Source organism: Hermetia illucens, chromosome 2 (assembly GCF_905115235.1).
Source record: "Hermetia illucens chromosome 2, iHerIll2.2.curated.20191125, whole genome shotgun sequence".
Taxonomy (NCBI): Eukaryota; Metazoa; Arthropoda; class Insecta; order Diptera; family Stratiomyidae; genus Hermetia; species Hermetia illucens.
The window spans coordinates 72,082,350-72,096,722 of NC_051850.1; positions in this window are offsets into that span (position 1 = coordinate 72,082,350).

Here is a 14,373-nt window from a genome sequence, read left to right on the forward strand (position 1 = left end):
CACCATAGGGAAAAGGCTCTTACTCTAAAAGACAATGATCTTGCCAGTCCTCATGTATTCCGCGGAAACTTGGGTTCTTAGCAAGAAAAATTGCGAACTGTTCTCGCGTTCGAGAGAAGAATCCCCCGATCAATTTCTGACTCCATACATGAGGATGGTCGATTTCATAGCCTACATCATGACAGCTCAATACGTTGCGTACATCATGACAGCTCAATAGGTTGCGTACAAATGAGAATGATCCAGCCCGAAAAGACTATAAGGCCAATATCTATGGTAGAAAAAGAAAACGAGGCAGACCCTGCCTGAGATGGAACGATGACGTAAGCCAAGACGCCAGACAGCTTTTAAGGATATCGAATTGGTGGATTTCGGGGCAAAAACTGGAATTTCTTGAGCTCCTTATTAAGGCAGCCCTAGCCCGGATACCGGTTGTTGCGCCGTTGATGATTATGATGATCGCTGGATGATTGACCAGATAATAACAAATGGGTGATTCCATTGTGGGTTACATGCGAAAGTAATAAATAAATCTGGTCGACCATATTGGCGCACGAGTTAGATATACACCTATACGTATAGCTATTTCACATACACCCATGTCCGTAAATGCAACGGAACCTAATAACCTTCATTCAACGACTTTTAACAAAACGAACCCGGACAATCAGATGAGACCCTACGTCAAAGAATCCACTATATAAACTTCCCCTCCCAATCATGTAAACATCCCTGGATAAAATGTAAACAATGTCCAGTAGTACAAAGGATGACTCATCCATCTTTCAAAGTAACTCATCTACTTTATCTCTTATTCAGAATAGAAATCGAATGTCAGAATATGCAAAATGCAATATCAGCATTTTGCATCCTTTGTCCCAAATCATATAAATAGTAGATCAGTAGTAGTCTAAGAGCAGTGTAAGTCTAAGTTCTAAATTCTAAATTGGAGTTCAGTTATAATTTATATAGACTCAGTATTATCCTGAGTTAAGTCAGAACTAGTTTCAGTGAGTTAAATTAACTCTAGTTCTTTAATTCCGCGACTATTTGTAATACGTGATCTATCTTAATAAAATGAAGTGTATTAAATTTAAGTAATCAATAGCAGTTCCGCGGAAGGAACTTTAAACAATTTTAATTTTTGTTAAAGTTCGAATCACCAAACTCAACTGGCGCAGTCGTCCGTCCTAAGAAGGGAGGAGCCTCTTAGATATGCCGATCTTACATACAGTACAGTGTATAACAAAAAACTTAGTCGGAGAAAATTCGACTAATAACATAAAAATATATAGTTCTGAAAAGAAATAAACTCCATAAGTCTGGAGAAAATTCAGGCGAAGGGAATCAGACCATATAATAATACAGAAACATCGAACCGCGAATCACGAATAAAATAAAAACTAATACTCAAATACCACTAGTTTGTCCTGGAAAAAGGGAGTGAACTGGTAAATAAAAACACTCAATAGATATTATTGAGCTATAATAAAATAGTGAAACCAATTAATAAACAACAATGGTAAACAACGGCGAAAACATTCCATTAAACTTCGACTTTGACGACCTGCTTAAGGAAGCAAGGCGATTACCTACCTATACCGGCGATAACGAGACAACTTCACTTAGCACCTGGCTAGATGAAGCCAATGCGTTACTCAGTCTAACACCACCGGGAGATCAACAGTCATACATTTTTCGATAAATTCTACATAAACTCCAAGGTGAAGCGAGAAACACCATTCAAAAACTTCCACAACCAACTTGGGAAAACAACAACTTTTATCATCATTTGGCGTGACCGAAACCTACAGTAATATTGTCAACAAAAAAAACGGGGTAAGTGTTAACATTGGGAATATTGATAGCATTTATACAAAATGCATTCATTTCTAAATCGTCTGAATTCAAAATACCTGCAGGATCCTCAAAGAGCTTTACATCCTGAATTTAACCCTGTTAGAAATGAAAGGCTTGTTCTAAATTAATTTAAATCTTTATTACCCGACTATAAAACATTCCTAATTGAAACTAGAAATTGTGTTAGTTTGGATCAATCATATAACTTGCTGAGAGAAATCCAGGTAAATTCAAAATCAAAATTATCAATCCCGTCAAAATTATAAAATCAATTATAACAAAAATCATAATAAATCAAATCGAAATTATAAAAATCAAAATAAAGTAGGATCGTCGGAGCCCAAATGCTTAGCAGTTAGTGCTAGTATTAGGTAAAATCCGGCATCTGCCGAGATTGTTATAACTATAACTACAACCGGTGCAATTACCAAAATAATAATCAAAATTATAATCAACAACAGTACCGTAACCAAAACAATTATCCTAAAACACATTGGAAAAATCACCAAAATAATAATAATAACTAAAACAGACCTCAGTAATTATACTGAGTTGTTGTTATTTGTTTGTTAGCGGTGTTTATTAGAATTTTCAATTTGCATTGGTTCTGAAGGGGTATTATATATTAAAAGGGGTATTGTTTATTAAAACAATACCCCTCCAGAATTGCACCAATGCAAATTGAACCAATGGATACAAATTTTCTAATATCTGCCTCGGAAACCCTCTACCATTAATAAACCTTACCATCGACAATGAAATTATTCCAACCTTAACAGATACTGAAACATCCGTCTCAAGTATAGACCAAAAACACTTTTTAAACAATGAAAGGATACGTTTAACTAGTTTAATCCCAGTCACTGGCTTAACAGGAATATACCATGTTACCCAAATCAAATATGCGTTTAGAATTTGTCCTACCAAATAATCATAAAATAATTTGGAGTATAATGGACTTTTCAAGCAGACAATTTAAAGCCATCATCGGCCAAAACATATTATATCCTCTTAATTCAACTATAATAATAATAACAATAATCGTTGGCGCAACAATCCATATTGGATCAGGGCCTTGAAGTGTGTTAGAACAGTTCATTCAAGACCGTAACGGTACACTACAGAACACTGTGGGAGGCAATGCGGTCAGCATTGCGCTCGCTCGAGATTATTAACCCTGATTTGACTCAGGTACTCATTCACAGCTGAGTCGACTGGTATCCGACGTCAAGTCACGATACAAATCCCACTGCCACCAGCGAGATTTGAACCATGGCCTTCCGTATGGCAGCCCAGTGCTCTAACCACTGAGCTATTCGGACAACCAACTCAACTATAGATATTGGTAATGGACACATTACCATAAATGGAAAAAACTATTATATTATTAAACTATTTCATACCAGAGGAAATTAACACACACAACAGAGTTAGCTGAAAGCATTGAATCTAGAGAAATATTATATAAAAACCTGAACAAGGAGGAAAATGAATCATTAAAAGAGATCCTCAAGGAAAATAACGATCTATTTTACAGGGAAGGCGAAAATCTTACCTGTACTACTCAAACAAAACATGAAATAGTCACAAAAACAGAAACTTCTCTTTACTCTAAAACATACCCCTTTCCACAAGCTCATGAAGCTGAAATAGAAAAACAAATATCTGAAATCTTGGACCAAGGAATAATCAGACCATCCAATTCACCATATAACACCCCTATTTGGGTTGTACCACAGAAAATGGACAACTCGGGGCAAACAAAATGGAGAATAGTCATAGATTATAGGAAATTAAACGTCAAATCAATCGACGACAAATTTTCACATCAATCAAATCTGCGTTGTATACCTCGATGATATCCTAATTTTTGTAACATCATTACAGGAAATGGAAACAAGCATAAGAAAAATATTTGCAGCTTTGAGAAAATATGAATTAAAAATACAAATTGATAAGTGTAATTAATTTTCTAAATAAACAAACTTTTTAGGACACGTTTTATTAACCGAATCCAGAAAAAATTGATACAATTAGAAAACTAAATATACCCGCCACTAGAAAAAAAATCAAATAATTATTCCAGTGAATTACGGGCTATTATAGAAAATTCATCAACAGTTACGCAAAAATTGCATAACCCTAAACAGACGCAATAAAAAAGGACAATAAAATAGACGTAGATGATCCTAAAGCTTTCGAGAAACTCAAAAATTTAATAACAAACTACCCAATACTCCACTATCCTGATTTTAAACAAAAATTCACCCTAACAACAGACGCTTCAGAAAATGCGATCGGAACAAATCATGAAATTAGCAGGGTTAACGAGACAATACACGATTTTATTCCCATAAAAGAAAAAATTGTCAATATATATAAAACCCAAATTGAAAAGAAAACAAAGAGAAACAAAAACCATAAATAGAAAAATAAAAATCTACATAGACGAAACAGATATTTCTAATGAAAATTAAATAAAAAACACAACAAACACAAAAACAACAACACACAAAGTCTATTAAAATGAGTAACAAAATATATAAATAATTGCGATATATGCAACCAGGTCAAATATGAGAAAAATCCCGTTAAATAAAAATTTAATCACACTGAAACAGCCGATGATATAAATCAAATAATACACATAGGTATATTTTACATAGGAAAAAACAATTCTTCACAACAATAGACAAATTTTCAAAACACCTTTAGAGTAAAGAAACTACAGATCAAAATGGTATAACATACATAAACCTAAGCAGAGAGAGAAACGCAATAATGTGCAAAGAAAATGAATTCAATACAATCAACAAAAAGGAATAGCTTCGAGAGGAAGAAACTGAAGTTCATTTTACTTCACCAAAATCACATGCAGTTAATGCAGACATGAACAGATAACATAGTTCACTTTTAGAACATATCCGAACTTTATACCTCATCGATCCAGAACTAAATATAGAAGAAAAAGTACTTACAGCAGTAGAATATTACAAAAACACCATCCATTCTGTCATCCAACGTAAAGAGTTAGAAGTGTAACAAGGAAGAAAAGACAAACACAAAATTCTGAAACTAACCAGCGAAAAGGAACAACAAGTCGGGAAACCGGAAGCTAGACGCTTCAGGTATGAAAGGTTTTGTGTATTTCGTTTATAAGGAGATTTGGGCGTGCATTTGTCCCATTAGCATGTAGCACGTAAAATATACATACATTATGTGAAAAAAGCCACTTTCAAGTGATATTGACATTCATAGTCTTGAATTTGCAGAGGAGCGCAGATTTGACCTAGTATAACTTTGTTAGTAATAGTGCGATTTTCACCAAATTTGGCAAGATCATGATCTATACTGTAGCCTACATTGCTGCAAAATTTTGTGATTCTAGGGTGAACTTAAGGGGGGTTTTCCTGTCAACTACTAAAAAGTATAGTAATATGCTATTATTAACTTTATTTGAACAGGTATCGATATGGAGGGTATTTCGGAGCCTAGGCACCATATAGTGGCAGCCCCCTGATTTTTTCCAGATTTTTCGGTTGGGTAGTTCCTAAGAATGGGTTCGTTAAAAAAATGACCACTTTCAACCCCCCGCACTCCCCACCTTTTCAGCAAAAGTCAAAACTAATACCGGCTTCGGAAAGTACTAACCGAGACCTTTAATTTGATACCCTACATGACTATATTTGATGAAAAAAAAATGTACACCCCCCTTTTGCATGTATGGGGACCCCCCCTTAAATTCGTCTTAAGAGGATGCAACTCACTATATGCGTGAGCGTTCACAGTTCCCACCTTTCTACCAAATTTGGTGTCAATCGCTATAACCGTCTCCGAGAAAAATGCGTGTGATGGACAGACAGACAGACAGACAGACAGACAGATAGACAGACAGACGGACAGACAGACAGACAGTAAACCGATTTTAATAAGGTTTTGTTTTACAAACAAAACCTTAAAAATGGATTGTCGGACAATAGAAATAGAACAGGAAATTACAGAGGACCATGTCTTTATCAAAAATTACATCCACGAGAGACACAAAGAAGTACCCAAATACAAAAAAGTAAAAATAACAAAAGACGAAAACAATAACATAGGGCTACTCAAAAACCATAAAGTTAAAAATAAAATACACCCTTGTAGAAGAAAAAGAACCAAAAAATATCTCAATCTGGAAAAATTTACCTTAACAGAAAACCAAATCTACAATAGAAAATATATTAAACGGATCACCAGATGAAATTTCAATAACAAGGTTTGGTATAAACATAACAAGGAGAGACATCGTTACATTCATCATCATCATCAACGGCGCAACAACCGGTATCCGGTCTAGGCCTGCCTTAATAAGGAACTTCCGGGCTGGATTACCCTCATCCATATGGATTAAGTGACCCGCCCACCGTAACCTATTCAGCCGGATTTTATCCACAACCTGGCGGCCATGGTATCGCTCATAGATTTCGTCATTGTGTAGGCTACGGAAGCAGCATGTAGCGGGCCAAAAATTCTTCGGAGGATTCTTCTCTCGAACGCGGCCAAGAGTTCGCAATTTTTCTTGCTAAGAACCCAAGCTTCCGAGGAATACATGAGAACTGGCAAGATCATAGTCTTGTACAGTAAGAGCTTTGACCGTATGGAGAGACGTTTCGACCGGAACAGTTTTTGTAAGCTGAAATAGGCTCTGTTGGTTGACAACAACCTTGCGCGGATTTCATCATCGTAGCTGTTATCGGTTGTGATTTTCCACCCTAGATAGGAAAAATTATCAACGGTCTCAAAGTTGTAGTCTCCTGTCTTTATTTTTCCCGATTGACCAGTGCGAGTTGATGTTGTTGGTTGGTTGGTTTTTGGTGCTGACGTTGCCACCATATATTCTGTTTTGCATTCATTGTTGTGCAGCCCAAGATCTCGCGCTGCCTTCTCGACCTAGATGAAGGCAGTTTGTACGTCTCGGGCTGGTCTTTCCATGATTTCGATATTGGTAGTATAGGCCAGTAGTTGGGGGGACTTAAAGAGGATCGTACTCTTAGCATTTACCTCAGCATCACGGATCACTTTTTCCAGGGCCAGGTTAAAAAGGACGCATGATATGGCATCCCCTTGTCGTAGACCGTTGTTGATGTCGAATGGTCTTGAGAGTGGTCATGCTGCTTTTACCTAGCCTCGCAGATTGGTCAGGGTCAGCCTAGTCGGTCTTATCAATTTCGTCGGGATACCGAATCTTCTCCTGGGCGTGTACAGTTTCTCCCTGGCTATGCTATCATAGGCGACTTTAAAGGCGATGAATAGATGGTGCAACTGTTGTCCATATTCCAACAAATTTTACATCGTTTGGCGCACAGAGAAAATCAGATCTGTTGCTCATTTTCCTGGAGTGAAGCCTCTTTGGTATGGGCCAATGATGTTCTGGGCGTATGGGGCTATCTGGCCTAGTAAGATAGAGGAGAATATCTTTCAGATGGTACTCTGCAACGTGATACCTCTATAATTGTTGCAATGTGTGATATCTCCCTTTTTATGTATGAGACAGATATGCCTCGTTGCCAATGGTCAGGCATTGATTCGCTGTCCCATACCTTGAGCACAAGTTGATGAACCACTTGGTGTAATTGGTCGCCTCCGTATGTAACTAATTTGGCGGTAATTCCATCGGCTCCTGGCGACTTATGGTTTTTAAGCCGATGAATTGCACGGACTGTTTCTCCTATACTTGATGGTGGCAGTATTTATCCGTCGTCTTCAGTTGGCGGGACCTCCAACTCGTCAATGTTCTGGTTATTCAGTAGTTCGTCCAAGTACTCAACCCATCGCTCCAATATGGTGCGGTTTCTCCCTGTACTTCTCCAGTTCACAGACTTGGTGCTTCTCCCAGGCTTCCTTTGAAACTAGCGGTTCCGACTTTCCTTCCGGCTGGGACCAAGTATCTTTGTTGCCGTTTCAGTGATAACGTCCTTCAAGTGGCTGTGAAGATCATTTGTTGATGCTTCATCTTCAGGACCTCTGTTGACTGCAGTTATTGCGGCCTCTATTTCCCTCTTATAGGTGTCGCGGAGGGCTGTGTTGTGAATGGCTTCACTCTCACCTGATTGTCAGAGGGGATTGTAGGTTGTGTCGTAATTCGAGCTCGGAGCACCATGCCAACGAGATAGTGGTCTGAATCTATATTGGCCCCGTTATGTGTTCTGACATTCATCAAAGCTGAGAGGTAGCGGCCTTCAAACAGCTCGTGGTCAATTTGGTTGAAAGTGGTCTCGTCTGGAGAGACCCACGTATGTTTGTGAACCCAAACCAGGTACTTCCAACAACCATTTCGTGCGATACTGCTAACTGAATAATCCGCAGTCCGTTGTTATTGGTATCCCCATGTAAGCTATGGGAGCCGACATATCGCCTAAATACGGGTTCCGTCCCTACTTGACTGTTGAAAGTATGATTTTGATATCATACTTAAGACAGGCTTCGAGGGTCCGCTCAACTGCCTTGTAGAAGGTATCCTTCTCCGACTCTGCAGTCTCCTCTGTAGGTGTGTAAACGTTTTTGAGGCTTGCAAACGCAGAGTGCATAGTCTTTCGCTTAAATTTTCAAAGCCGATAACAGCAAGTTACATTCATTAAAGCACGAAGCAAACATTCGAAAAACTTACCAAAAGTACATGCCATGTTTTTTATAACGAGGATACCAATCAGAAAGTAATTAGACACGGAAAATGAACATTTTTTCTTTCGACACACTATTAATACCAGTACATATAAAGACAAGTCGGAATACCGGAAGCTCGCGCTTCGGGTATAAAGGTTTTGAGTTCATCTTATCTAAGAAATTTCAACGCACATTTTTCTATCCGTATATAGTTACAAATCCTTAAACTTAACACAAAATGGCGCCAGTTGCTGCATGTAAAGGGAACGGCAGATCACATACTCTTACCAATTTTCGTGACAATCGGTCCAGCCGTTTCCGAAGAAATCGGGTGTAACAGACAGACAGACAGACAGATGGACAGACGGACAGACAGACAGACCGACAGACAGACAGATAGACAGACAGACAGACAGGCGTTTCACACAAAACCTTAAAAACATTGGGACGTAACACCAGTACATTTAAATAATAAAACAGTAAAATACTACGTCTCGTTGGGAGGAACAAATAATCAACTTTTAGACAAATTAGAAGATTATCAAAGAATAGAATCACTTAAGAAACGTCATATATTCTTAGAAAATATCACTTTCATCAAAGAAAATATAAATAATTCGCCTAGGCAGGAAAATGATTATGGTTGCAGAATATTTAGTTGCATTACAGAATATATTGCTAGGAACAAAAATCTAAATTTCTTACAACAAAACATCACTTATTTTAGACAAAAAATGGTTTTAGATATTACTCAAGGAGAAATAACTTCGTAAACCTTAATTATAATCTTCACTTATAACTTACAGACTATCATAACACCAATTAAACTAATTAAAAACCAACAAAGGAATAAAAATACTACTTATCATATTAACACTAATATCGACTACAAAAACAGAAATAACAATTGAAAAACTACAATCCGATTCTGACATAACACTAATAAAAACAGATCCTGTGAAACTAATACAAAACTATAAACGGATTTATCATAAAGTCGATTTAACCCAACATAAAATAGCCATAGAGGAAATTACAAAAATAATAAAACCCGACTCATATATAATAAAAACAAATAGTAGTAGGCTGGGAAAACAGTATTTATACAGAACGTTAATCGCAGACTTTAAAAATGTACGAGTATACTTTCTTTCGGACAAATCTAAGTCAATGTGTAAAGCTAGTGTCTGGTGAGTGGGTCAGAAGTCTTCTACAAAGTCCACCTGGCAAGCTACATTGCATTGCTTGTAGAGTTCGTTGGCAACTGCGCATATCCTAGGAGCCAAAAAGGGTAGCGCGAAAGACATTTATTGCGATTTTTATGGACTTCGTTCAAATTTGGGTCAAAATAATCTATTTATATTGCCGATTTTCCTTGGTAATTCTTCCTTTGAGTCATCTATATTCAATATCGAACATAGTTTTCCATAAAAGGTGCCTATTTTGCTATCCTCCCTTTGTTGGAAACCAACTCCGCCAGATGTCCTTCTGTTATTGTAGCACTGGAGCTCAAACGCACACAAATTGCACAACAATTAAAGTGTATAATGAAGCAACTAAAATATACAAAAAGTACAAAAGGATATTTGTAGATTTTTAAAAGTTTCTTCACAGTTTTAACTTCAATAACGGTAATTATTCCAATTTTATAGGTTAGCAGGGCAATTTAGTAAGAGAAATATTTTTTTCCGAAAATACATACACTGCTAAATGTGTTCCACATTCGGAGATGGGCTTCTATTTAAAATATGAAACATTTCACACGAAAGATAAAATGCAACTGATATAGGGCTTATATTTACCGACTTAATAAAAAATGTAAACAATGGAATATTTGTTTTTAACAATTGTATAAGGCCCCCTTATGAATATCAAATAGTAAACAAGTCAAAATAACGGAAACTCGTGCTTCCGGTGCAAAGGCTTTGTGATCATCTTATGTAAGAGACTTCAACGCCCATTTTTCTATCCGTATATAGTTACAAATTCCAAATAATCCTTCATATATTTCCAAACTACAAGACATACGTATATATTACAGCCTTAGATATTATCCTCACCCTAAATGAACAAACTACTTCCAAATACAGTACATACACATGCACGTATATAAATTGATCGTACCCATATTTACGATTTACTTCGTGCACAAAAGGATACATAAGTACATATATAGTACGTATATTAAATACGGCTGGTTTAATGTACAAATATATTTATCTGAATTAGACTACCTGCAAACTTCACGAAATTCACAAAAAATGGCAAAGTTTCCCCCCCTCCCCATAACTTTGCTAATAATATTTGGATCTTCTTCAAACTTGCCCAAATGGTGCACTATGTTATTCCTTACACCCATGCCAATTTTGCACTTCTGGGATGAACAAAAGGGGGGTTGCCGGATAAGTTTCCAGAATGTGGAAATATACTATTATTAACTTTATTTATGCAGATATCGGTACCGGGTGTGTTTCGAGGGCTAGATTTCGTAGAGATACACCACTACTTTTTAATGGTCATACTTTGAGCCCTCACACCCCTACGTTTCACCCAACATCAAATATATCAGTTTCGAAAAGTACTAATTGAGCCCCTTCGTTTGATACCCCACATGGCCATATACTGCGAAGAAAAATTTGGTACTCTCCATTCACATGTATGGCACCACTTGCTGCATGTAAAGGGAACAACAGATCACATGTTCTTACCAATCGGTTCAACCGTTTCCGAATAAATCGGAAGAGAATATCAAAGATATAAATGCTTTCGCCATTTACGAGGCAGATTCAGGCAATATAAGAAATACATTTTATACTCTATTAGTGAATAGCGTTAAACAATTAGTAGCAGGAAATAATTTACGGTATGTGAAAGATATATTCAATCTCAATATAAACTGATGATTATAATTTAGATAGAAATTTCATGTTGTATTTTCGACAAAACACGATAACAGACCACACAACGGTAACAACCACAGACATGTACCTAATTCGAACGCAATCATACCAGTAACAATAGATATAAAAATAATTCAAGGGAAATTATAATTCTGGGCAGTGGAGGCGTAATCATTTTTTTTGGGAGGGTAGGTGAAGGCATTTAAGCACAAAGCAACGATACGCCGTCGGGCTACCAACTAAATCCTTTCCCATCGTCGGAGAGCTAGTTTGGAGTCGTTTTTCACATTACTAGTTAGCTCCCGAGAACCTTGCCGCCTTGAGGAGCCTTCAAATCAGAGAATTCCTTTCACCAACGAGAGGGGAGAGGAGGAAGGGAAATGTTAGTTCAAGGAACCCCCCGCCATCCGGCCCCTCCTCCCCGAGCACTATCTTCTTTGCAACAAGAAGAATGCGAAAGTAATGCGCAACGCAACTCTACCTATCAGCGCTCCCCAACATCTCCACGATAATGTCGTCTGAAAAGAGATCCCCTGTGTTTAAATATAGCTGATGGCGGATCCCATCCCACCCACAACTCCATTGCAAAACACATAATCAGGAGATCGTGCAAATCTGATTCAGTTTGATGCAGGTTAGACTGGAAACCCCCATGCCCACTAGGAGGTTGGTAAGGAAATAGTCAATCTCACCATGTGTCCGATTCAACCTCGCTCTTAAATTGCTAATGAGCCGCGCACTCCATCTGCCAATAGTCTCATTTGCTAAGAGAGTTGCTACTCATCTAATGTATGTTGCCGTTCTTCGCGAGCAACCACCTCCCTTGCCCTTGGCTTTACAACCCTTAGCAAAAAAGACATCCATCACGACCAATTCAGAGACAGTGCGGTATGCAGACACCGCAAGCTAAAGCTCTCCATCTCTGTACTTGCGTGAGATGCTTACGATGTACCTCCTTGCCAAAAGCGCCAGCACATACCTCTGCGCTGTCGAGCAGGATAGGCTGCGTTATCAACTCGCCTGCTAAACGTAGGATTCCCAATATTTGCTATTAGCTTACTTAAGGCCGAAACTCCAGCTGCAGCGTTGTCCGCTGCTGCTTTGAGTTGCTCGAAAAAGCTCATCTTTGAATCAAGAGTCAGTTCAATGTTTTTTTATGGCTGATTTTATCTCGATTATCACACACACGGTCGAAATTCTCTTTTTAGTCAGGATGACTATTTCGGGTTTTTCCATGCAAGGTTGAAACCATGAGCAGTCATCTATTTGCTTATCATATCAATATGCCAAGTCTGCTTTGCGCCTGTTTAAGAGTGCGTCGAGCAACAGGGGAATAGTGCTCGTACAATGGTCAAATACAACGCAACAAGTTAGAATATTCTCAACGCTAAACTCCCTTCAGAGCAAAAAAGCTTTTGGTCTATCGCAAGGAACAGCATTATCACCCCTTTTGTTCCTCATATAGGTAAATAAATTAAGAAATATGACTTTTACTAAGCGAAAAATTATATTATTTGCGGATGACACAGTGTTATTAGCTTCGAGCCCTTCATGGCCATCATCAATCAAACCGGAATTAATTACATAAGAGACTGGCTAAAACAGAACAAGCTTACTTCAAATTTAAATAAGTAAAAATTTAATGGCCTGTAATGTATCAGGACTACCAGATAGCCTACTACAGATGCAGCCAAAGGTTTTTGTTATCTTCAACCACAATATAGATGAAAATTGATCCAAATCGTCAATACTGTTAAATACCTAGGCCTAATATGAGACGAGAATTTGACATGGGGACCTCATATTCAATACGTAATCGCAAAAATCAGAAAAAATATGTTTATTTTCAACTTGCGCCGTGGAAGCCGTTAAGACAATTTATTTTGTAATGGTACAGTCACTGTTCCATTACATAATCATCACATAGGGTGGGATATACAAAACACACTTGGAAAGCCTGCATAATACACAAAATACTTATGCACAATACGAGGTACAAAGCAAGCAACATGCATGTCGATGTCTTTAACAAACCAATTTCATCAGTTTTCAAAGTAAAGTGTAAAACAAAACCTTATTAAAATCAAGTCACTGTCTGTCTGTCTGTCTTTCTGTCACGCAAACTTTTCTCCAAAACGGCTAAATCGATCTGAACGAAATTTGGGCGACGTATGGGAACGATGAAATCTCGCGCATACCGTGAGTACTCAGATAAAATTAGTAACAGCATATTACCAAATTTTGAAAATTGACTGAAAAGCCTATTGAACTATATGAAATTTTATGTAGTTTTCGAAAATTGTGTTTAATTTGGGATTGGGGCAATAGAAAATTGTGATTTTGTTCGGCAGGTCAGGTATTTGACACCATTCACGAAAAACGAGATAACTCTGTAACCCCAATTTTCTTCAAACGAGTAGTGCTATCGCCCAACAAACTTGCCGAGGATCGTTTGAAACTTAACACTATTATTATTACTTTGATACGTGCTATATCTTACTAGAAGTATAATTGATTTGTATGTTATCTATAATAAAATAATGATAAGCAACTTTACCCGAAAATGGTACATTCTTAATATTTACTTGAACAATGCAGGAACATGTAATGACCCTCATAATTATATTAAACTTCCAAAAACGAATTCTCGGCCACAAGATGTGGTTGTTTTAGATAAGAATGGCACATATAAGCTTTATATTCTGGAAGCAAATATGTTTAGGTTCAAGGAATGATTCATTTCATTTATCGAATGTTAACCACTATTAACCACTGAGTAGAGAGAATAATGTTCCGCCAGAAATTATAACTCATAATGATATTTTTTTGACCTTTGATAAAATTGTTGAAAAAAGCTAAGATACCAAAAATGCTACTTTTTGCAAACAATAATTCGAAGTGTAGGCGGAACAAGACGATGATAAGTAAGCAAAATTTGATAGTAAGTAGTATAAAAGCAATTAACAAC